This window comes from Pseudopipra pipra, chromosome 7, assembly GCF_036250125.1.
Source record: "Pseudopipra pipra isolate bDixPip1 chromosome 7, bDixPip1.hap1, whole genome shotgun sequence".
NCBI lineage: Eukaryota > Metazoa > Chordata > Aves > Passeriformes > Pipridae > Pseudopipra > Pseudopipra pipra.
Window position 1 is genome coordinate 36,901,234 of NC_087555.1, and position 25,017 is coordinate 36,926,250.

At 40.4% G+C, this 25,017-nt stretch overlaps 2 long non-coding RNA genes across 3 annotated transcripts in view; one reads left to right on the forward strand and one right to left on the reverse strand.

Moving 5' to 3' along the window:
• The first annotated feature begins 441 nt into the window (after positions 1–441).
• Positions 442–16,288, forward strand: LOC135417459 (uncharacterized). Of its 2 annotated transcripts, XR_010432047.1 has the most exons (4): positions 442–5,028; positions 5,725–5,883; positions 8,848–9,048; positions 13,468–16,288. It is a non-coding gene; the product is annotated as an uncharacterized LOC135417459 (long non-coding RNA). The 2 variants fall into 2 exon arrangements; XR_010432046.1 differs by having other exon boundaries at positions 442–5,883.
• LOC135417460 (uncharacterized) overlaps positions 15,038–25,017 on the reverse strand; it is a 78,460-nt gene continuing 68,480 nt past the window's right edge. Inside the window, exon 2 of the long non-coding RNA XR_010432048.1 lies at positions 15,038–15,674. This is a non-coding gene — a long non-coding RNA (uncharacterized LOC135417460). The remainder of the gene's footprint in view (positions 15,675–25,017) is intronic.

A 25,017-nucleotide genomic window follows, 5' to 3' on the forward strand; every position in this document is an offset into this window, starting at 1 on the left:
AGGATGAACAAGTTTTCCTTTAATGTAAATTTGTTCCGTCTCTTTTTTTTTCTTTGTATTTTTTTTCTACTTCTTTTTCCCTTTCTTTTTCAGTTGCAAATGTTTTGAGAATCCATCATTTTCCCAGGTTGATGGGAAGACCCTGGTGACCCAGCTGTGAGTCACGATTCCCAGCTGGGTGGCTCTGAAAAGAGACAAGAAGCTCGGATGTGTCCCTGATCCCCCACCAGCACAGGCCAGGAACATCTGTCTGCTCCTTCCCTTCCTTCAGACAGTCCCAAGGAGGAGGCAGGCAGGCAAGTAGGAATATGAAAGGCAAAGGATCAACTGGCCGTGTTGTATTAGCCAACTTAAATAATTCTTCTTGGCTGTGGAAACAGTCTTCCCATCCAAAGCTGTGCTTTTTTTTTTTTTTTTTTTTTTTTTTTTTTTTTTTTTTTTTTTTTTTTCTCCTTTCCTTTTTATTTTTTCCCCAAACAGGAACAATTTATTTCCACTTTTGGGCAGGTTTCTTGGCCAAGGGTGAGCTCTCCCTGTTGCCTCTTCCCGGTGTCCCCCAGGTGACCTTACAAAGTGCCTCAGGGACCCAACTTTAGTGAATAGAAAAATCAAAATATGCAAATGGAGCTGGGATTATTACATATATAATCACGAAAACATTTTTCCTGCACTATTGCCTGTGCCCAGCTTCCTGCCCTACTGCTCTGAGTGCCTCTGTGCTGTCTATAGCTGTTAAGCTGAAGCACCCGAGGATGGCTCTGAAGCAGGAAGAGAGTTTTCAATCTGCAGGATGGTTTTCCAGACACTTTCTTTCTCATTCTCCTCAAGATAGTTGCCGTTCCTCCGGATTTCACTGTTATTATTTGGATGTCTCTGCTTCAGAGGGAAGGGGGGATGAATGGCTCGTTCAGCCTCTTCAGTCCACTCTAGTTCTATTTTAGTTTGAGCAGCCTGTGCTACTTTGAGAGACGGGAGCAGTTCATGCCAATAACTCAATCTTTCTGCAAAGTTCAGCATCTCAGGCTGAAAAAAAACCCCACCCAAACCTAAAAGTAAAACTACACAATGAAGGCAGCTGAGTCTTGCAGTCAGGTCCAGGTGATTGAAAGTTTACATCCTGAGTCACAGAATCCTAGAATGGTTTGGGTTGGAAGACCCAAAAGACCACCTAGTTCCAGCCCCTGCTGTGGGCAAGGACACCTTCCGCTAGATCAGGTTGCTCCAAACCCCATCCTTGCCCTAATTTGGCTTTTCCTGGCTTTCTCCCTTCAAAGTAGAAGTGATGAAATTCATTTGGGCATTTTAGTGAATGAAAGGATGCATAATGAGTCAGGAAATCCTACTCACCTTAGCAGTTAAACAGATGTTTGAAGTCTGAGGCCTGAAGTCTCTGTACAGCCAGTGAGGAAAAGTGTGGGATGCTGATGACAGATGTGGAGGAACACTTATCTGAAAACATGTATTTTTATTCTGATATAAACCTCAGTTTTGTTCCTTTCGTTTTTAATGCTATGTGCAGTATTTTAAGGCATATGTAACCAGTAAAACCCCAAACTCTATCATTAAAAACCAAAACAATATTTTCCAATTTAAATCTGTAAAGGAAAAAAAAAACCAACTTAGCTTTTGAGATTAATTCAGTTTTCACAATTTTTATATGGTTTTGCAAAGTATTTTTTTATACAGCCTCAAGGAATGATCAATTTGCACTGCAAGTCCTTTGTATCAGCCCATACAAGAGCACTCCCTGTGTTATTCCATCGTGGAGTGAAGCGGAAGCGTTCCCTGGGCTGTGGAGCAAGTGGAGAGGAAGTGTCATCCACAATATCTGAACAATGAACAGAGCACCTCGCCACAAAGTCAATTATCCTTTCAAAGCAGCCATCCTGCGTCCTCAGGACCAGATGTTGGCATTGTGAGATAGTGATTCTAATCTAAAGGGAAGGCTGGATTTTTATTTTTTTTTAATGTTGGCTTTCCGGGGATTAAGTTGGATATTTTCAATATAGTTGAAAGGAGAGAGTTATAAACCCCCAAACCCAAATGCTCTTGTTTGTTTCAAACTCAATCATTGCCTTCTGGACAAGGTATGAAATGGAAAGCCCACTGTGAATCTCAGAATATTTGATTTCAGGTAAATTGCCACATCGGCTGATGTTTGAAAAAATATACCTGTATCCAAAAATATACATCCACCACTTTGGATGTGCCTTGGAGCATCCTGATCTAGTGGAAGGTGTCCCTGCCCATGGCAGGGGAGTTGGTACTAGATGAGCTTTAAGATCTCTTCCAACCCAAACCATTCTAGGATTCCATGCTCTTTTCACATGTTTCAGCCACGAAGCCTAAATCTATTTTTTTCTTGATAAAGACAAATCAGTAATTAAATAATCAAGTTTGATAAATAAAATTCAGGTGGCTGTGGTCTAGGAAATGCAGCATAGATTCTTTTTTATCTCCTTCATGACGTGTTTAAATCTGGTTCTGATGTCTAATGACCAAAACTCTTTCTGACTCCTCTCTGGTCTGTGCAGATCAAACAATGGCTCTCAACTTCACTCCTATCTGGTAGCTGTCCGCATCCCCAGTGCCAAAACAAACCCTTCTCCTCTGTGTTTCCCTCTTAACAACACTGGTACAGAGGCCAGGGACTGACAACCTGTCTCTTAACCATCCAACCTTCTGTCCCAGGGGATCAGAAGAAAAATTATTGAGGAAACTTTTCCTGTCGTTCAGTCATTTAGTCGTATGGGAAAACAGATTGCCAAGCTGGCATTCCAGGATCCCTAATTCCCTGTGTAAACATGGGCAGAAGGGGAAGACAGAAAGAACATGAGAAAATTGTTATCACAGAATCACAGAATGGTTTGGTTTGGAAGGGACCTTTAAAGCCCATCTCACTCCACCCCTTGCCATGGGCAGGGACACCTTCCACTAGACCAGGTTGATCCGAGCCCTGTCCAACCTGGCCTTGGACACTTCCAGGTGTTCACTCAAACTAAAGTTTTATAACTGTATCAGCCACTGTGCTCATGCAGCCACGTTCCTTATTTGTCCAGTTGGACATACTAAATTACTTTTATCGTAATGCTTGAGAAATAATTGTCTTACCTCTCTTAGGACATGCTGGAGGGTTTATTCTCCCCTTGCTATCTAAGTAGTTACACTCTTAAATCCTCATGCACTGAGAGCAGAATAGTCTTTATATGCCTAGAAATTTCTAAGCTATTCTCCCCAAATCCTAATTAACCATTATTAAAAATAATGTGTTCTTTTTAGAGACTGAGATATAGCAACATGATAAGATGCGATGTGAAAATCCCAAATATCACATAATGTGTAATTCTGCTGCTTTACTTTTGCTCTTTTATTAGAGATTTCTAACGTAACGCTGCATTCTCATTCAAAGTGGCAGGATTCAATAGTATATAGTGTGCAAACTGCCAAAACAGAGCCACTGGATTTAGTTTTCCAATAATCAAACAATTGTACAACATGCCTGTACATGTCAGAAACTGGAGAAAGCAAATTTATACACAACACTGTATATTTTGTGGATAGCGATAACCCACCCAAATCTAATTTAATCAAATATTTAAAGAGGTAATAATTAATTTTTAAAGAATTGAAGTGAACCGTAACTAGGAAGAAACGTTATTGTTTATTTTTAATGCCAGAACAGTATTCCTGATGCATTTTTAATATTTCATTAAGGCAGGAACTTTCATACTATATTTTTCAAGTTTTTATATCTCATGGAGACTTTTTTTTCCTGAAGAAAGGTGAAATATTGTAGGCAAACTTGAGGCTTGAACTGATACATTCTTTGAGGATCTTTTGTCATAACTAATTAAACACAACCAGAAGTATTTTTAAACAAGCTAAGACACAACACCTGGTTGGGAGCCAGGCGAGTGCTTCTTTTTTTTAGCTTGTGTCTGCGTCCTTCCCATCAGATATTGCTTTCTACCCTCTCTTTTGAGCTATTATTCATAATTCTTACCTTTTAGGAGAGGTATTTGCAAGCAAGGTTTTAAAGCCCACCACTCCCTGTGCCTTTCAAAGCCACGGATTACTCTATCTTGGTCTTTTGTTTTTTTGATGAAGTGTCTCTCACATTTTGAGCCTTTTATACCCAGGACTGTGGAAGGCTGTTTATTGCACTCTGGCTCCAGCCCTAGTTAAAGGTGTGAACTACCAAAGTGGAAGGGGGCACATGCACATTAACACTGCTGTGGAAAACATCGCTTGACAGATGGGTGCATGTTAAATGGATGTTTGAAGAAAGGTGTTTGCAATAAAAATCTTGAGTATGGCATCAGAGGGAGACCACACACAATTTTCCAGCTTTATGTCTGTAATATAGAAGGGTCAAGCTTGTTATAGTGCCCGTGCTTTTTACTGTCTCAGACTTTGCTCTGTTGCTCTCAACAGCTTCCATAGGAATGTGAAGTATCAGGGTTCAAATGTCACGTAAATAGGTGTGTTTTAATTCATAGACACACACCTTTATATTTGATGTGTCATAGCAATATTTCCAAGAAGAGCAGTGGAACTGGAGAAGGGTCTGGAGCACCAGGGGAGGCCGAGGGAGCGGGAGGGGCTCAGCCTGGAGGAAAGGAGGCTCAGGGAGGACCTTTTCACTCTCTGCAGCTCCCTGACAGGAGGGGGGAGCCACATGGAGGTCAGGCTCTTCCTCTGAGTATTAGGCAATAGGACAAGAGGAAATGAACTCAAGTTGCATAAGGGAACATTTATATTGGATATTAGGGAAAATTTCTTCCCAGAAAGGGTTACCTAGAGCAGTGGTGGAGTCACCATCCCTGTAGATGTGACAGTGAGGGACATGGCTTAGTGGTGGGCTTGTTGGACTTGGTGATCTTGAGGGCCTTTTCAGCCTAACTGATTCAATTTATTGCATTTATTTTAAAGACAACTATTTCCAAGGGCCTACCCAGGAGCATGAGGATCTGAGAACCTGTGGTATAAATTGTTCATTCAGTGAATGGATAACAAAATGGTCCAAGGGTAAGCTGAGTTTCTCCAGTTTCACTTAGTGGTTCTTGATCTGTGGAGGATAAAGGAGATGTTCTTAACATCACCCACTTGCAGAACTGGGAATTCGATGTGCAGATCTTCCCTTGCTTGTGAAAATCTGCCTCTGAACTAAGAGTTCAAGTGTTGAAATCCTGGTTGAGAGTATATATCCAGGATTAGGTATATATGTTCAGTGTAAATAGTCATTTGGGATTTCCTTGACACTCTTCTGGTTGGAAACCTGGTTATAAAAAAACTTCCTTTTTTTCTTTCCCCTTCTCTCCCCTCTTTTTTTTTTCCCCAATGTATTGCTATAAAACACTTGATGCCTGAAGACTTTTTTCCCCATTATTGAACCTCTCCTTTTGTGCAAAGAAGTTGGTTGGGTGCATGGTAAGAAAGAGGACCAAGATGATCTCTCTTTGTCTGATACTAAGATGATGGAGCTGTTTGCTTTTCCCTGGACACAAAGTAAGACTTTCCAAGCAGATCACTGTATTGTCTGTATTTTTGCTCTTTTCCCAAAATATTTTTTGGCTAAACCATCTCCTCTCTACGAAGGGAAATTTTTCACCCTCTACCTCAGCTGAATTGTTTTTTTTTTTCTTTATGTATGGAGCTCTTCTTTTTTTAACTGAGTTCATAACTCCTATTTCTATTTTCTTCTTTGCCTTTTCAAATATCTAGTCCAGGAATCCTTCCACCTGAGATTACCAAGAAAAACCTCCCACAAATAGCAGCTATGCACAGTTTACAACTTATAGATTTGAGTTTGTTTACGTAAACTTGCAAATATGAAAGGCTATGTGAGAAGACTTCAGGCAGAGAACACTCCCCAATTATCAGGTAATTTTTATGCTCTAACAAGTTTGCTCAGCTTTGTGGAGACCTCCTTGTAAATGGTTCTTTTGCTATGACAACAGATTGCTTAAAGAGTCTTAAAACACTCTGGCTTGGTGGAAAAGAGGGCAAACTCCTCCTTCAAAACTTTTGACTTGGAAAGAGGCATTTGAAGCCACACAACTGGAATATGAACATTCACACCCACTGTACCAATGGTTCAAAAATCCTCCTCTTCTCCCCCAGGCCCAGCTCCAGCAAGCACTTACACACATGCTTAACTTTATGCACACGAGTAATCCCATTGATTTAATGGGATTATTCCCATATGTGCAGTTACACACACATAAGTGTTTGCAGGATTGGGGACTTACTTCTCTCGCAGTGATTTGAAACCTATGGAAGAATATACTGTATGCAAGTGAGGTATTGCTTAATGGCCAAACATTAAACCTGATTTTTTTCTGCTGAAATCAATGGGGCTGTGCCAGTTTGTACTGGCTGAGAAACTGTCCTTTTCTCTGTATAATTTGCACTTTCTAGATGCAACATATTTGTGGCTATCACAGCACAGAAAGGGGAATGGAGAGATAATTAGTAGCAAAAATATCAAGAGAAGAATTTTTCCATGTTTAGAGGTTGCTGTATTCCAAATCTTGATTAACAACTTGAATTTCATTTAGAAAATGTTCAGCTACCCACAAGATATTCTCCTCTATAATGTGATAACTTTTAGCTGTTTCAGCTCTGATGAAAAGGTTTACCTTTTAAGTGTTTAAATATTGAAATCTATGTGTACACAGATGTATAGAATAAAAGTATTTCCAAGCAAAACTATATATAAATATGGATGCTCACATGCTTGGAAACTTTCATGTACAGGATGAGCACTACAAGAAAAACCACCCTCCAACCAACTTTGTTAAAAATAACTGAACTTACAGTTGCCCCTGACTTGGAGAGTTTACTTTTCATTTGAAATTCTGCAGCCAAGATATTTTTAAAAAATTTAAGGCAAGTAACCATCTGCCATAAATGATAGAAATGGAATATAAATAAAATAGTGCTTGTAGTATTCCAGTGGAAATCACATGCCAAACACATCCACGGTCTCAGCAGCAGGAACACTCTCAGATGTCAGGAACAAAAGCAGAGAGAGGAGCTGGTTTGGCCAGGACATGTTTTGCTGTGCATGGTTTATCTAGTTGGCTGTCCTGAAAAACCACATTATTAAGCAATTTGGGCTGGAGCATCATTATGCCCCATGAAGAATTTAAGGAAGATCTTGACTTGAGCATGTTGCAAGAGGAGTCCTGCTGTGCCATTTGGTATAAAACTCTAATCAGTCTTATGCCACTGGCACATTTGAGCACCTAGTGGGACACGCCGGGCATCAATGCTCAAGGTTTTATATAAGGTAACAGCTGCTTTGGTCAGGCAGTTAATTAAATGTGTTAATTTTCCATACAACCAGCAGTAGTGACAACAGATCAGAGTGGGATTTTATGACATTTCAGGGTTCCCTTATGTGATCACAGCGACGGATCGCACCCACATCATCCTTCACATCCCTCCACTGAATGATGCTGCCTTTCCCCTTTGGAAATGGCTCCAGTCTTTGACTCCATGAATATTAGAGCAATGGTAATGCTTTGGTACCACTTACTGCATGTTGCCAGTTGTCCCAACTCCAGTCTTGCAAAGCTGTTTGGGCTTATTCCCACGCCGATATTGGTTTAGTCAGAGACGCAGCAATTCATTTACAAGGCAAAAGTACTTCTTATTTTCTCCTTCCTATCTTACATTCCTTATTAGAAATGTTTAATGAGCAGATATATAGGCTGGAAATAAAGCAGTGTGATATTTTTGAATAGATAGCACGTTCTTCAGATGTAGAATTACAGAAAATTATCTCCTTGTTCTTGATAGTTTGGCTTGTACAACATTGCAGGATGACAAATTCAACCTTTTCTGTACATTATTACTTTCATAACATGATAATAACTCAAATGCATCCAGAAAGAGAAGGTAAATGGGGACGATTCGTGAAAAGGACTCGAAGAACATATTTAGAAGTAATAGTCTGACAAATATGAAGGCTGAATAATATAAATGAACTGAACAAGTTTCCTCCCCACCAAATGGATAATACAGTGTGAAGAAAAGTGGAAGAAATGTAAAATGCCAAGTTAGGCATGTAAGGCCTGACCAAAAATGAGTCACACTCCCACGCTTTTGGCTCCCAATTTGAAATGTTTGTTTTTAGTTGATTGGGTAGCCACTAAAAGTGTATGGTGAGCTTTGTTTGGATTTGATCTGTCACTCTTTTTTTGATGGGTGACAATGATTTTATGACATATGTCACGTTGTGTCACATCACTCAGAACACATCAAGTCACTCTCTGTCCCATCATTTCTGAAGGCAATAATGCCACTCAACGTGACGTGACATGACGAGATGTAACGCAACCCAACAGCTGAAAAAATGAAGGCAAAGTTTGGTAGGTGTGACACAGACCCCAGAAATCACATTGTGAGGAATATCAGGAAGATCCCAGGGGTCTGAAGTTTGCAAAATGGGTCAGTTGATTATGTCTTCATGAAGGTGGGCTCTGAGTTACTCGGTGTAGAGAGGCAGTGAGTAGTTACTATGATCATGGTACGAGTCTGTCATTAGGCTTGGTGATAAAAGGGAGTTCTTCAAGGAAAACTTGCTGGAAAGATGAGTCTTATGCCTGAAATGTGACAAGACTGGAACTGTCTCTGACCTGAAAGGCTGTGTGTCTGCAAGTGTTTTAGAGCATTTAAAATTTCTGAAACCTCAGGGAATGTCCTAAGCATAAACATTGCTAGAAGCCAGGATATAGCTGGATGTCTTCTAACATATTTTAAATAAAAATGGCTACAATCTTTACCAGCTCTGCTCTTTTTTCCTAACAATTATCTCCTTTCCTGTGTTTTGACTATCAGGAGTACAGTGTTTGCGTTGTATATGGTGTCTTATCTACCCATGTGTACCCACAAAGGACCTTCAGCTACATCAGCAACAGGATATTTCCATTTTGAACACAGCACTTAAGCACAAAATGTGAAGTTCCCTCATCAGCTGAAGCTTTCACCAGAAGATCCCAAATTCCTTAGCTGACAGGATTGCACCAGAGATGTTTTTAGGTAGGTGAAACTTCTTTAGCCATGTGCATAACCAAATATTATGTGTTTGCTACTGTTATCCACTTCCATGGCTACACCTGGCTCATCGGTCTAAGGTCCTTTACAATCCAAACCATTCTGAGATTCTCTGACTCCCAGTGCTGAAATCCTTCCTAACCTGTCTGACTGATATCACTGACCTGAACTTGTCTTACATTTCCTAAGGCAATTCCTGAGAATGTACTCAATGGCTCATTTCTCCTTTCCTGAAGCTGAGTCCTTTTTAATCCTTTAAAACATTTGCTGGGAATTATATCCCAGTGAATATGATAAGCTTCAGTAGAAGGATCTGTGTCAGAGTACTCCCAAGCACAGGTTGGGGGAGCTAAGTCTCTCTGTAATGTGGGAAGGGCATAAGGAAGCCCATGGACTTCAGCCACCAGCTTTTAGACGTCCTTCTAACCACTGGATGTTGTAAATGAGGCCACCAAGATGATACTTTTACATCTTACATTACAGTGAGTCCTAACACGATGTCCAAATGACTGCTTGTGGCTCTGAAGCAAAACAGAAAGATGAACTTGGTTTGCTGACCTTATGCACCACTCTCTTTTCATAATTTCCTTCTTGTATATCCTTTCCTACTCCTCAGGTCTGGTTTTCCCTGTTAATTATCTTGGAAGACACCTTTGTTTTATGGAATTTCCATTATGCACTAGGACAGATGAGAACTGAGCTGAGTAACAGCCACCCCCTTTTCTTGGTGACATTTTCCCATCATAAAAACAAAAAAAAACCCCTGCAGTTCTCCACTTTCCTTTTCAAAATGTCGTTAAGTAATTTACTGACTGAATATCCTGAGATTCTTCCACCTTTCCTGCGCACACCGACGAGAAACTCATGTAAATTCTCACATTATTACCACACCTGTTAGAAATCACTGCTGCAACTTAGGTGTGAAAAAAATGTGGCTGTACTATACCCAGTAAGAAATGCAGACCAGGCTCGGTGTAAGTGCATCCCCACTGCTATAAAACAGACACAACTACTTTGGTGACATTCACTGTTACTGTACGTTGACAAGTTCCCATTTAATTTACTACATATGGTTCCACGTCTCCATAGCTACTCTCGTGAATTCATTATTCATTAAATAAGTGATGAATTTACTTAAATATTGCGGCCACATGGCCGACACAAATGCATTCTAATATTATTAACACGTTGCCAACTTGCAACTCTTCGAAGTCTGAGTAAATGTTTTGACAAGAAGAGGCAGCAAGAACAAATAAGTAGTAGCAGCCTAGATGAAGTTCAGCCATAGTTCTAACAGCTTTAAAGTCTTAACAGTGTTTTCACTGGGGCAGTACCAGATAAATTGCTCTTATGTGTGCATACAAGAGACTAAAATTCCTTTGAAAGTTTATAATTTCTCATGGGAAAACACAACATAAAAGTTACTTTTACTCATAGAAAAACAACACCATATTTTCCTGTCAACCTTTGCTGTTGGGAATTTCAAACTTTTTGCATTTTTTCCCTGTGATTCTTTGTCGACCCAAGGGACAGGCGTTTACAACATAATTTACTTTCGGCGTGTCTCTGTAAATCATTGTAATACTTTCTATGGCTAGCAGGGAAAAAAAAAGAAAAGCAGCACTCTCCAGTTGGACTGACAAAACAGTTTTCCAAGACTTCAACAGCAAAGCAAAACCCCCTATTTGAGGAGAGCAGCACTGCCACGGAGAGACACACAAAAGAAATTTATTTTGTTAGGGCTTTATATTAATTTTTGTATTTAGAGGGTGTAATATTTATTGAAAAATATTTATTGAAATATATTTACTCGCGGTAAAATGTAAAGAATGTTTGGAGCATAAAACATGTCTTGGTGGCAGGATTCTGGATATGAAAAGAAAATCACTGGTATTTCATTTTTTGGAGAGGGCAGGGTTTTTTTCCCTTACCTCTCTTAAGCCATGTTGTTGTCGCTGCTGTTGTACAGACTTAAGAGTGTTGTCTCAGTTTAGGTGCTCTAACACAGCCTGCCATAAAAAAGCTGGAAACCTGTAGAGCTTTTCAGCCTCACTTTTTGAGACTGCTGCTAATATCAAGGCTCATTCAGTTTTACATTAGAACTTGATGACTTGCACATTGGTTGAACCTTCACCTTTTACAACCTTAATGGGGATTTATTAGCTATTTCACAGTGTGTAAATTTGAATCTAGGTCAGATGAGGAAGAAAAATAGGGCAAATCTGGGCCTTAAGTATAACCTGCATATAATATATCAGGATAAAAAAAAAGGTGCAAAATTAAACAGATGATTAAAAGTGTCTAGAGCAGTCAGAGTTTGAAAAAAGAGCTTGATAAATTAGGGGTGTACGTAGGGGTTTTTTTTCGAGTTCAAACTCAGGTGACTGGTGAAAGTCTGGTTTCCACACAAATTCAGCAGATTAAGGAGTTAAAATAGCTTGTTAACCTGTTTCTGCTAACTGCTGCAAGAGGAAATGTAACCCAGGTGTGTTTGATATTCACAAGATTAAAGCTTTTGTCTACCATCAAATGTTCACCACATTAAAGCCGTTTTAATGAGGTATTGGAAGATAATGAATGTAAGCCTCTAATTCACTGCAGAGGAGACAGCCTGCCCCTGCTTTGACCCCGCTGCAGCCAGGTATCTAAAACAACAGATTAGTCACACTTAGACCAAAGGATGTGTGTGAAATGGAATAGCCACTACCTGCTGCCATCCTCATCTGCCAAGAATGGATCTGGTTCAGGTGCCTCTGCTTTTCTGACATCAGATATTTCCCATGTGATGGTACCCATCCCTTCCCAACTCTTTCTGGAAGGAAAAGAACACAGCTGGTGTGAGAAGGAAGGTTTCTTATAGCGGGTGTGTATGAGGAATGGGGAGGCAAAAAAATGGGTACAAATTAATATTATTAATGTTAATTAGTGTTATCCTGCTACTTAGTGACGTTCAGGGAGTCGATAGCTGGAGTGAGTAAAGGTTGGAAAGGTCTTTGTGGTTCATCTATCTCCGTACTTACTGTTTGCTGGATCCACCCCCCTGCTAAGCTAAGGTATGCTGCCTGTTTGCTTATCCTTAATAGAATAAGCTCCAAATAAAAATAAAATAAAGATCCTGCAAGGTTCTCCAAACCAGATTTATTTTGGCATGCATATGCAGGAAACTATGTACTGTAGCAAGTTTTAAATACTGTATTTGGACACTAATTCTCAACTGCCGTCATCAGTTTGCTGACAGCCATCTGCTTGGACCCTGCTCCTTCCTCCCGTTCAGCACCGTTAAAGTAAAATATTGACAGAAACAACTTCTGCAGCAAAAGTGGAAAAGTTAATAACATAACTGAAGTCACACGGGATTTTTCTCTAGTGTTCTGGAGCCCTCCTACAATTTTGTTTTACTCATGCCTTAATTTAGAAGTGTCCCACCCGGCTTAAAAATAGGAGGTTGTGTAGCCAGCTATCTTGAGATGGCACAGGTTACTGAGGAGGGATCTATAGCTGTAAGTTCCTACTGTGCAGTGCATGTGACTTCATCCTAATGAGTAATGAACGTGCTCCTGGAGAAGCTGACACACCGGGCGCTGTGTTGTCAGTCAGAGCTGGGAAAAGAAGTCATCACAGTGAGGTTGTGGCTGCCAAAATCTGCAGCAACACAAGCAGCAGATTGATAGAATTCAAATTTACCTGCAGAAGCATTTTGAGCAGTGATGTTCCCAGCCCCTTACATCATACTCATTGCATACTGCCAGCTCAGAGCTCTTAAGGGTGCCTGGACACTTCCAGAAGGAACCCTCAGTCTCCTTGGACTGAGATTTTTTTGTTCAGTACATGGCTTGTGATGTTCCCCACCTTAACGAGTCTGAGATGCTTCAGCTCAGCACAGAGCAAGCTCTACCCTCAGCTCTTTGTGTGAAATGTCATTAAAGCTCTTGCACAGGTCGTAGGGCAATGCGCAATAAAAGAGTTTGCCACTAATTATTTCAAAAAGAGGAGAGAACGTGAGCTCATGTACACACACACACAGATATACATTCACATAAATAATTTATTTATCATACCTATTTATAATACATGAATCTTTTATGTTTTATGGTGATATCATTGCAGTTTGCAGATTTACATCTCTTATTAAATTCCCCACACAACAAAACACAATACTATGGAAATATATAGCCCTGCAAACTGATTCAAGACTTCTAATTCAAGTGGTCTTACTGTCTGCAATATTCCTTTCTAAATTGTGCCATTACATCCCACAAATCGACTTGCAATGAAAGGTAATTTCTTTTTATTCTCTTACAGCTTTGTGAGAGAAAGGCAGAAAGAATCTATCCCATAAAGAACAACACAACAGTTTCCAAGCTGAACTCTCTAACATTTACAATCATTTCTGTGCTTTTGCAGATACAGACCCATCAGCCCTGAGAGAAGATGAGTGAGTTTACTATATTGAAGAGATCAACAGTAGATTTAGTAGAGAAAGTAAAGCCTTTGGGCAGATAAAAAAAAGTCTAAAAAATCTAGTTTCCAAGCAGAAAACTTGACTAGTGATGCAGAGAGCATGGCAGGAGCTAAAAACTCTTTTTGTGCAGAGACAATGCCTCAGTGTCAAACCCAACACATGAAAATAGGAACACTACATATTTTTGAGAGATTGTTTCAATATTTGATCCTGTTTTCATTCCCATAGAACAGAAATAAATCATTTTGTTCTGTAGCCCTGAGGGAGTGCATTGAGTCCTACTTCTTGCCTGATGCACAGCCCTACAGGTCAGTGTGTGGCTGAGGGAGGTCAGCGCTGAGCACCCTCCACAATGGGCAGAGTGCTGAGATGCTTCCTCTCCACTCCTGTTTGCAGTTTCCTCCCTCACTTTGGGATAACCTCCCTAAAAATTGTTTAAAGTCCTCCATGACAATCCTCCAGGTGCTCAACTCCACCTGTCTTTACAGACCATGCAGCTGTTTGTCCCCTCATCTCGGGTGCTGAACCACACGGTGAGAAGTCCCCACCCGGCACTATCTCAGGCCCCAAATGAATCACTTCCTTCCTTAAGTAGGTCTGACACTAAAAGGTGAGGGTTCACAGAGAAAATAGATGTGATTTCAAACAGCCTGCCACACGTGTGGTGAGAATGGCTCACCAGCCTCACCAGCCTACCTTGCAGGTTCTCTTTTATGGTCTGTAGCTGGAGGTGCTGAGGTATCCTCAGAAAGCCACAGGCAGAAACCACACAGAGATTAAACATGTGATAGGGAGAGGCAGGGGAAACGCTCCTGCTCGTTTTCTTGTGCTTGTTCTGCTGAAGATACACCCAGCAGGACCTCCTTTAGAAGTTTCTGTCTGTTTTCCAAAGGAAAAAAAAAAAAGCACACCAGCAAACCCAAAGCTTGGAAAAATACTCAACAAAATCAAGCATGACAGAAAAACTATGCAAGGCCATTGCTGTTACTCTACTCAGCCTTTTTTCCTACTCTTCATCTACAGTGGAGAAGTACAAGAGACCCAACAGAGCTTTGTTACCTCTTTGCACATTGGTGGAAGGCTGTGATATTTTCTCAAGGCTTTCCCAATTAACATCCCTGTAAAATGTTGTAACATTTAGCTCCACATGTTAAAGAAGGTACTTTCTTCTCTAGCTGCCATTCTCACCAGCTCTGCCTGCTTCAGTGCAGATCCGTGTGACTGTGGAGCCAGGAGGTGACTTTTTTTTCAAAGTTCACTCATTTAGAACATTTAGACATTTTAGAGCCATTTAGAACACTGAGATATTTTAGAATTTTTGAGATTTCTGAGGCAATTTGGACTGAAGATGGCATTTGTTGGTTTAAATGAAACACTCTATTTTAACTCTCAAAAAATGTATAACCAGGACTGGAGTGATCAAAATTCATGAGTGATGAATGACACGTTGCAAATTATTTTGCTTTTGCCACGTCTTTCATGCAAATGATGAACTGCAAGGTTCCCTAATACTTGACATGAGAAAGCATTTATTAAAGTGTTAATAGCACACACAGAAAAGCTTTATTGTAATACACAAACACCTTATTAAAGTGTTTATAACACACAAACAAGCTTTCAGAATTGGGTTAGAAACCAGATTTAAGTACTGCAGGTAAATAACACAATAAAGAGATAAAATATTAAGTGAATATCAAATGGCAGTGTTTAAGGCCGGGTTGGATGGGGTTTGGAGCAACCTGATCTAGTGGAAGGTGTCCCTGCCCATGGCAGGAAGGGCTGGAACAAGATGGTCTTTAAAGTCCCTTCCAACCCAAACCATTCTCTGGTTCTATGATTCTCTCATACATTTTGAATAATAAAAGAAAAAAAAAATCTGTCAAGCATCTTATAGACCAGTCAGAACATGAAAAACCTTGTTGCCTGTTGTGATGTGGTGACATCAGAGAGGTTTGGACACTTCTCCACTGTTAAAAGGTGGTCACCAGGGATTCGGAGCACGAATCTCCATGTGCTCCCACCACTGGCTCAGTGTCCATCAGAGCTGCTCCTGTGAGGCAAAAAGCATCTCCCAAACATCTGATTATGACCAGCACCCGGTGGGGGAATTCCTTGCTGTAAATCTCAGGCCGTAAGTCCAATCAAAAACCTGAAAAAAAAAAAAAAAGGAGGAAAATTGCTAAAGGTCTTTTCTATATATACTTCCCACAGAAGAGTAGTATCGTAATTCAAACTGCTGCCTGGTTTAGTGCCTTCCCTGCCAGGATTTGTGTCAGCTGAGTCTTCAAAGCTGACAACCGACGTCACTGGAGAACCTACAAGATTCCCACTAGTGAAGTGTCACAAGAGGGAACATCTATTTTCACAGCAAACTGAATTCTGCTCCCTGACTAGCATATGATATAAATGAGTGCCTCACTCTGCACAGCCTTATCTCGTTGTAAGGTCACACCTTTCTTTAATGAGTCTCCTAAAAGTTTACAGCAAGTTTCCTTAGTGACACAGGTAGGGTTTCACTGATCTCCAGCCAGGGCTGTCATTATAAGAGGATGGGGTTCCAATTTCTGATTAATGAAAATTATAATTATGTACAGATAATGGAAGAAGAGAGAGATGTTTCCATGTTACTTTAAACAAAGAAGAGTTAAGGCCTTATCTTAACTATGCATTGGCACTGCAATGCGAAATGGTCATGCAAAATTAATTTTTAATGTGTTCAATTTATATTAAAAATTTCTGCAAGTGTGTGAATTTTTTTTCTAAGGCTGGAGTGCTACTTCATTTACAATATTCCCTGAAGGTGTTTTTTTTTTTTAAAGAGACTCTTAAACTGAAGCCATTTTAAGGGTTTTATGAGACATTATGTGAGCTTTCATATGCAAGTTAGTCGTTAAGTACCAGATATTATATTCTGTAATATGCTTAAGTGATATTAGAGGCTGTATATAGCCTGCAGTAATGGCTATTGCTGCTTTTTTAATTTATCAAGAAAATGTTGCTTAAATAAGGAGCAAATCAGTGCTTGGGTGTAGAAAATATAAGTGTAAGGGAAGTAACAATATTGTTGTGGCATACTTTGTACCTTCAGCTTCACTGGGCAGTGAAACCAGGACCTACTTTCTCCTACTCCTACTGACACATGGGACAAGTCCCACGTACACAGTGCTGGACACCTGTAAAACAGAGAAACTTCACTGAGTTTCACTGAACTGGTCATTGCTCCCCAAGACTTGCTGAGAATTCACAATATGCCCCTGGAAATTGTATTTCTTTTTTTTTTTTTTTTACATGATTTCTGGCATTCAAACAAAGTAGCAGCTCACATTTGGACTTAAACGAGTGACGTCTTTGAATGTTCAGCCTACAAAGGGAAATGTTTTTGTTAAGCTGGATTCACTGGTCAAGCTATAAAAGACAGGATAAAAAAAAAAGAACCACAAACAAACCAACCCTCACATGGTGAACAAACTTGCTATTTTTTTCTCCTCCCTCCCTCCCTGAAGAGCCAGAGGAAGAAAAAAAAAAAAAGAAAAGAAAGCTTTAAGCTGACAAGCTTGTAGAAATATAAAAGTCACTTGACTTTCCTTTCAAATGTGCCTCTTGCTCCATGTCCTGACACAGAAATAAAGCACGTCTGTAGTTGTGCTGCAGGGGAGTGGGACACAGGCGTGTTTTAGACTGACAGCCCTTGGCAGTGACACCTCGAGCTGGCCACAGAGTCCCCCACCTGCCCCGACCTCTCTGTGGATCCCAGCTGACTGCAGAGCTCCTTCTGCTTAAAATATTCCTCCTCTAACCACCGACCCCTCTTCTGTGCCCAGCTGCAAACTCCCGCTCTCATGCAGACTTGTGATTGAAGAAATGTATCTCAAATGAAAAATAATCTTTTCCACTTTCTTTCCCTTTCCCAGCTGCCGATTCCCACCCTGATTCCTTCTCTGGAGCTGTGGTTAATATTTTTTTTTTTTTTGTAAATCACATCATCCTTCTCTCTCTGTCCCTCCTCCCCCTCCTCTTCCCAATCCTCCTCACAGCTGTGGATCCTCACTCCTCCTTCCAGTCGCCATCCCTGTTGTCCCCGCTCTCCTCCCTCCCTCAGCTCACTTAAATATTTCAGAGGAAAGTAATCCAGCTTCATCCAGGCTTTATGGCACTGCCTCTCCTCTTGTCTACACTTATCCTCACTTGCTGCCTTTGGGAGGAACGAGGCCCTCGGCACCCTCGAATCCCTGGAATCGGTGTCTTTAATGAACCCGCGCGCAAACGAGCGTCAAGTTGGGCACCAAATGGGCCATATGAACCCCAGTAAGTCCTAGCCAAGGGACTTGAGGACTCTCCACTGATGAGCAGTTTTGCAGGGAACACTCGGGCTCTCCAAAGTGGTGCAGCGAAAGCCCAGGATAAACATCCCCAGGCTCCCTCTGCCTGGTCTCTGCCTGCTCCGTGACCTCACGTGGAGCGCCTGAAATGTGGTTAATGCAAAAAGTCAGTGGTCCAGAGGGATCTCCCTGGCAAGGAGGAGTTGGCCAGTGAGCAGCGGGTCCGTGCTCCGGGGGAGAGGAGGCCAGGATGGGGTTATCCTCTTTCCCTTGCAGGATAAACCCTCCCCGGCGCATTTTTTCACAGTTTGTGACTACTACGAATTCTCTTCATGGACCAAAAAACTTGGCCCCAGACTCCCAACTCTACAGTAGCTATCAGGAGAACTGTATATTCACCAGATGACAAAAATGTTCCTCCTTTCATCACGAAATGCTCATTGACGGCTCCCCAGCCTAAGGATGAGGAAACCATAGTAGTCTCTGAGGGCAATAATTTTGGTGTCAGCAGCCCAGGCTTGGAGATTTCTGGTGGTAAGAGGCCAAGATGATGTGATCTGCCCATCAAGCCTTCGTGGAGGTGACTTTTGTTTTTCTCTGGGGATGTCCCTGACGTGTATTCCCACCTTTTCTGGCTGAACAAGTCGCAGTGCTGCCAGATGTATCCAGGTTTGACCCTTCCTGTGGTGAATTGAGGAGACTGAGGGGAGACCTCTACCATCTCCTTGTGAGGGGAAGAAGAGGGGCAAACACTGATCTCTTTGTGGTGACCAGTGACAGGCCCCAAAGGAATGGCCTGAAATTGTGTCAGGGCAGGTGTAGGTTGGATCTCAGGAAAAGGTTCTTCTCCCATAGAGTGGTTGGGCACTGGAATAGACTCCCCTGGGCGAAGGTCACAGCACCAACCCTGCCAGAGCTCAAGGAGCGTTAGGATGATCCTCTCAGGCACATGATGTGACTCTTGGGGATGGTCCTGTGCAGAGCCAGGAGTTGGACTGAATGATCCTTGTGGGTCCCTTCCAACTCAGCATATTCTGTGATTCTGTAAAATTCCCAGGGAGCTTGGACTGAAAACTAACAGAAGAAAACAAAGCAAAACAAACCAAACAGATTGACAGCAGTAATAAATATAATAAGTCTCTCAACACCTGAGTCACCTCCTGCCCCCTCTTTTCTCTGTGCTCCCGCCCTGTGGTGACCCCCAGATCACTCTGCTCCACTGCAGACCCTCTTTCCCAGCCACGCCTGTGCTCTGAGTCCAGGAGCCAACTTTCATCCAGTTTAAAGCTCTTTCATATGGTCCAAACCATCTTTGCTTTCCCCAAGGATGTCTCTGCACTGAGGTTTCCTGTTAATGTCCGTGTGGTCAAAGGGCAATTAGGCTTTTCCACAGTCACCAGCTTTGCTCCTGCAATTTGGAGCTTGGAGTGGCTTCATCCTCGATAGGCAACACAAGCATCTGCTTCTCTTCTCCCTCCCACCCTCTTTGCACACACAAAGCCTCATTATATTAATAAAATATTTTCCCATTCTTCACCTGATGAGCCTCTGTGCACGTGCCTATGAGCCTGTTTTGCATGTCCTCCGTGTGTGTGCATATGTACACCCATACACGCCCTTTGTGTGTGCCAATGTACCTTCCCCTGGTTACATGCAAACAGATGTTTATATATAGAATGCATATTATAATTTTAAATTGACACAGGAATATAAATCTGAATAAATCACAGCTAAGCTGCAGCTTAAAATAAACATTCTGTGAAAAAAAAATAAGCAAATAAACTTTTTTTCCTCTTTTTTTTTTTTTTCCTTTGGCAGAATGTTTATTTATTTAACAACAGCGATGCAGTTGCTTACACTTTCTACAAATGTTTTATCTCTTCTTCCTCCGCACCTGTCCCTGAGTGAATAGAGCCACATCTGTCTCATCTTGGCATAACAAGTACACATCTACATCTGTGAAAGATGATTCCATTTTTGAAGGAAACACTGTCTACTTTTACACTCCTGCAGTCTGCTAGAAATTATTACACAATGGATTTTGTGTCTTGCAGGAAGGCTGCTAAATAGTGAATAGCGACTTTGGAAATGGTACAACAAAAGTAATGCCCTACTTTAACAAACAGATAGCTTGATATAAATATATATTTATTCTAAACTTTATGGCTGAGACCCACTGATTAATGTTACCTTCAATTTAGTCTTTCTAGTGTAGTGAACTCACTTAAAAAGCTCAGGAAATGGAACTGTAGAGTAGAGGGGTAATAATGGGATATAGATGCTTTCACCCATCTGCTGCCATGTCAGAGCTAAAATGACTGGAAAAATAGATGGAAAAAATTCTTGGCTGTGAGGGTGGGGAGGCCTTGGCACAGGTTGCCAGAGAAGCTGTGGCTGCCTCATCCCTGGGAGTGTCCAAGGCCAGGTTGGATGGGGCTTGGAGCAACCTGGTGGAGTCAATACTGACAGTGGGCTCTTGGTTGGGAGCAGTCGTGCTGTCCAAAGTTATGTCATTAATGACATTCAGGAGCTCATTAAATAAATGAAGAGGTGAGATTTGGCTGATTATAGTTAAGGGTTTAATGAGATAAAATGGTGAAATAGCCAAAAGCCTTGCCAGTGACACTGAACTGATGAGCAGGAGTTGTTTTCTGCTCATCCTTCTTTTATGGGCTCAGCTATCAAAGCTGAAGTAAAAATAAAGCAAAGGTGAAGTGCCCTGAAGCTCCTCTTTGACTGTTGTACTTTCCTCACCATTGTTCCCTCCACTGCACACAAAAACTCTTGTAAAGATGTACTAAAAGCTGAAAAAGCAGTGCAGGAGGGTGATTCATCCAGCCAGGTATCCTCAGCTGCTCACCTGGAGGGATTATCCAACCTTCCAAGACATTTGCAGGACCTCTGCTACCTGATACAGGCTGTGCTGTGCCTTGTGCCAGCATGTTTGTGTCTGCTGACCAACAAGATACCCAGGATGACAGAGAAATTTCACTGAAAAATGAGGCCTAGCCAAGAAATATAAACTTTTTTCCTATGGAAAAAATCTACCCGTAGTAAAAATTTCATTCACCACTTCCCATCCCTTCCTGACTGTTTTTCATCTCTTGTCAGCCTGGAGTTCTGTGCAAACTGAGAAGCCTTTTTTGCTTTCTCAGCCACTGAGAGCCTCCTAAATTAAAAAAAAAATATAAAAAAAAATTAGTAAATGAAGAGGTGACAACATTATTTTTGAAGGCAAATGTTATTTCTATCCTCAGACTGTCTGTTGCTTTTCCTTTACTATGTTGCAGGACAGAGAGAGAGACAGAGTAAGGCAGACTCACTCCCCTGTGATTTCAAAACAGCCTAAAACATGTTCAAATCAAAAAGAAATCAGTAAGTGTCTATGAATGTGATTTCAGAAGTGAAATATTTTATGGAGGAAAAGAATCCCAATCAGAGCACATTATAAATTGTAATTAATTTAACGGTTTCAAACATATATTTGAAGATTTAAGGAGAAATTACCCTGCTTGCTGCATCATTCTAAGAAAAGGTCTGTCCTTAATAGTTCAGCAAACAGGACTGAAAATTTTCTTTTAAGGCAAGTTTGGGAGGCAGAGCACAATTTGTCCTTCTGAGGAGCATATCGAGGTATTGACACTCAGGTCTCAGATGCCACGATACCAACCCTCTTCCTCCTTTTTTTTTTTTTTTTCTTTTGCAGTGTTTCATGCACTATCTTTAGGCTTTCTCAAAATCAACTGCTTGATTTACCCATCCTTCCTGGGAATTTATGATTCATATCTTCCCTTTTTTTTTTCCCTCCCCTCTCTTCTGCCAGACCTTTCCAACTCCCAACTGCTGTTCTATCTTCTATATTAAGCACCCCAGGCTCTGATGTACTTGACAGTGCCCTGTACTTTAAACACACACACAAAAGCACACTGGTGATCGGAGATATTTTCTACAATGTGACATACATACACCAGCCTCAGACTCCAGAGCTTTCCCACTCTTAATAAACACCTTATATTTAATTTTTTTATTGTATTTACGTTTTGGTTCTTATATTATTTTTTAAAAGGGATGGAAAAAAAATCATTGACAGTTATATAATGTGTATTATTTACTTAATAGCTGTTCTGGTCTATTGGGTAAATATATAGCCAGGCAGTTTTTAAAAACATGTATTATGTACCCAAGAGACCAGAGAGACTCTGAAGCAGCTGTTCCAGTCTATTGGGTAAATATGTATTTAGGCAATTTTTCAAAATATGTTAAAACTCCTTCAGTGCCATTCTGGTCAATTGGTTAAATATGTATTTAGGCTTCTTTTTTAAATGCCTTTTATGTAGCCGATAGACTGAAGAAACTGTAACTGCTGAATATGTTTTCATAATTTTTTACCTGTGGGTATCACTGGGAGTTGTTTCCTGTATTTCAGCTCCATGTCCAAGGAAGAGCTGGGTGTCACAGCCACTGTCACCAAGAGCAGTGGCACAAGGGAGAGTTAATACAAACTTTTTTATACGTGGGCAATGTTATGAATGACATTAGTCCTCCTGATTGTCATCCTTGCCCGCTGCAAGTGATGCTCTACATCTATTTTCCCTACCTTCGCCTCTCTGTCAGTGGACTGACACACTTTGCATTGTGCTGTGCTGGTTACACTGATGGATATTTTTAAACCAGCCGCATTTTGCAATATTCAGAGGCACAAAAATGGCATTTTCTAAACCCTGCTGTCAATTCTGGGGTTGTTTATACGAGTGAAATTCAGCACGTGCTTAAATATGAACCAGATCAGGGCTCAACCAGCAGGGCTTATATGGCTTTATGATTTTTAAAAAAATATATATATGTGCCTCCAAAATCTTTTTAGGTGTTCAAGGTGACAGGAAAATCAAATCTGATGGCTGAGCTGTAAGACAAGTTTCTGAAAATCTTAATGTAAAGTGGCTGTGACAGATGTGAGCATGCTGGGGTTTGTACAACTTCTGCTGTATTTCAGCTGAAGATTTATATTTACATCTAGTTCTTTCAGAGTGGGAATTTTATACAGTGTGAGAAGCAGGGGCTGGGCTTAACACAGTGGCTCAAGGAAGCTTTTCCAGGCTTGTTTCTATTAAACCACATCTTTCAAGACAATTATGTTTGCTCCATGGTTCCCTCTTTGCCTTCCTTCTCTTTGTGGAGCGGATATCTCCATTGAACTGCTGTTGTAAATTAATCCAAATTTTATTGTTGTGAAAACAGAACTAACCAAATATCTCCTTTTATCCCCACTGCATGAACTGGCAGTATAAATTCTCTCTCAGTTTATTCCTTAATGATAAATTATTAACTCTCCACACAGAATCGATCACGTTCAGCCTATTCATCCACACAGCATCTTCATTTGCCTGTGATGATAATTAGTCCAGGAAGGAAATTTTAATTATTTGAGGTGTTTCCTTGGCTTTCCTTGCAGTCTAAGTTATTATTCCTAGTAGATGGCTGGTCTTGACCTATGGTAGAGCAAGTGCTGGTGTTTGAAATCCACCTCTTGTTCCTTCAGGGTGGGTTTGCCTTCTCCCATCACAGCAAATGTATTACTCACCCCTCCAAGTATTAGACAGTTTCTTCTGTTTTTTATTTTTTCATATTTTTCAGAAATGTTTAGATAGGTTGTTAAAATTCTTAATAGTTTTCAGTTCTTTGTATTGCTTTTAATTTTTTTTCTTTAATCACTTTTTTTTCCCCCAATTTAAATAATAATAGAGCTGTTGGAAATATTTCCCTCAAATGTATTTAGGAGGTTGGAACTGATGATCTTGGAGGTCTTTTCCAACCTTTATGATTCTGCTGTGGAAATGGAAATGCAAATAGGCAGAAATAAGCATGGGGAAATGAGGAATACACAGGTATGTTCACATAAGTCCAAAGACAGGTATATGTACTTGTGGAGATGGAAATGAAAATTTGGTGGGTTATATGTATTTTAAATAGGCCCTTGATAAATTAGAAATGTTCTTGTTGAAGTCAGCGGGGACACTTAAATTCAAGCAAAGTGTAAACCCTTACAGACTGGAGAAAAATGATGTCACCATTTCAAATAAATCAACTGTTTTGCATTAATACAAGTTTAATACAAGTTTAACTCAGAGGATTCTTTAAAGAAAAACAAACGTGGAAAAAATATTGATAAGATTTCTGACAAGGAATATTAATAAATGAAAATGTTGATAAGAACTCTGGATACATTGGATGATTTATTGCCAAAATAAGTAACTTTATTATCCAAATTATTAGACCAGCTGTAATGCCAGGATAAAAATAACAGTGATGCTGTGTCACTCACATAATTTCATAAACAATGATCAAATCCCATCAGAATAAGAAACATCTTATCTGTCAAAGATTACGAGATGCTTTCCAGATCCACCAGTATATCCAGGCTTTTCCATTAATCAGCACTACATGGTTTTTTTTTTTTCTTTGGAAATCACTGAACTGGATGCTGGGAGATGTTCCCAATAGGAATTGTTGCTGTGTAATAGACTCAAGCCCAAAATGTGATTCTATTTTTATAATACAAGGTTCTCTTCTGGCCTAGGTAGGTCCTATGACCAGATCTGAGTGTTGAGTTTACTCTGTAAAAAGAGTAAAATTCCATTTTTATTAATATTCCAGATTGTTGGGATTGGCAAAGGATGGTGGGTTTTTTTATTATTTTTTTATTCACCAACTTATTTCAAGTTATTGGGGAAGTTTTCCTTTTCAAAGGATGCTCACGCCCTGCCAGGCAAAATGTGATTAGACTGTAACTGGAGCTTCTGAAATAGCTCTGCCAAACCCCTCCACTTCTGTCCCTTTAACTGTGTTCATGGTCCTCTCCTGGATAAAAAATGAAATTACCCATTTTTGCACGAAAAATATATTACTGAGCCAAAGTGCTTAAAAATAAAAAAAAAAATATATAAAGAAGGAGGAAAAAAGGAAGAAAATCTATATGTATATTAATTATCTTTACAATACACCAAGTATATAAAGGAACAGTGTGTTGCTCCATAACAGGTTTCTGTGCTTGTGTGTGGCAGTAACTCTCACAGAGGGCAGGGTGCTGGATTTACCTGCCACTGCCATAATTTGATTTGGCAATTTCAGTGATCATAAGAATATTCTTATTGTATCAAAATGTGTGACAGCTTT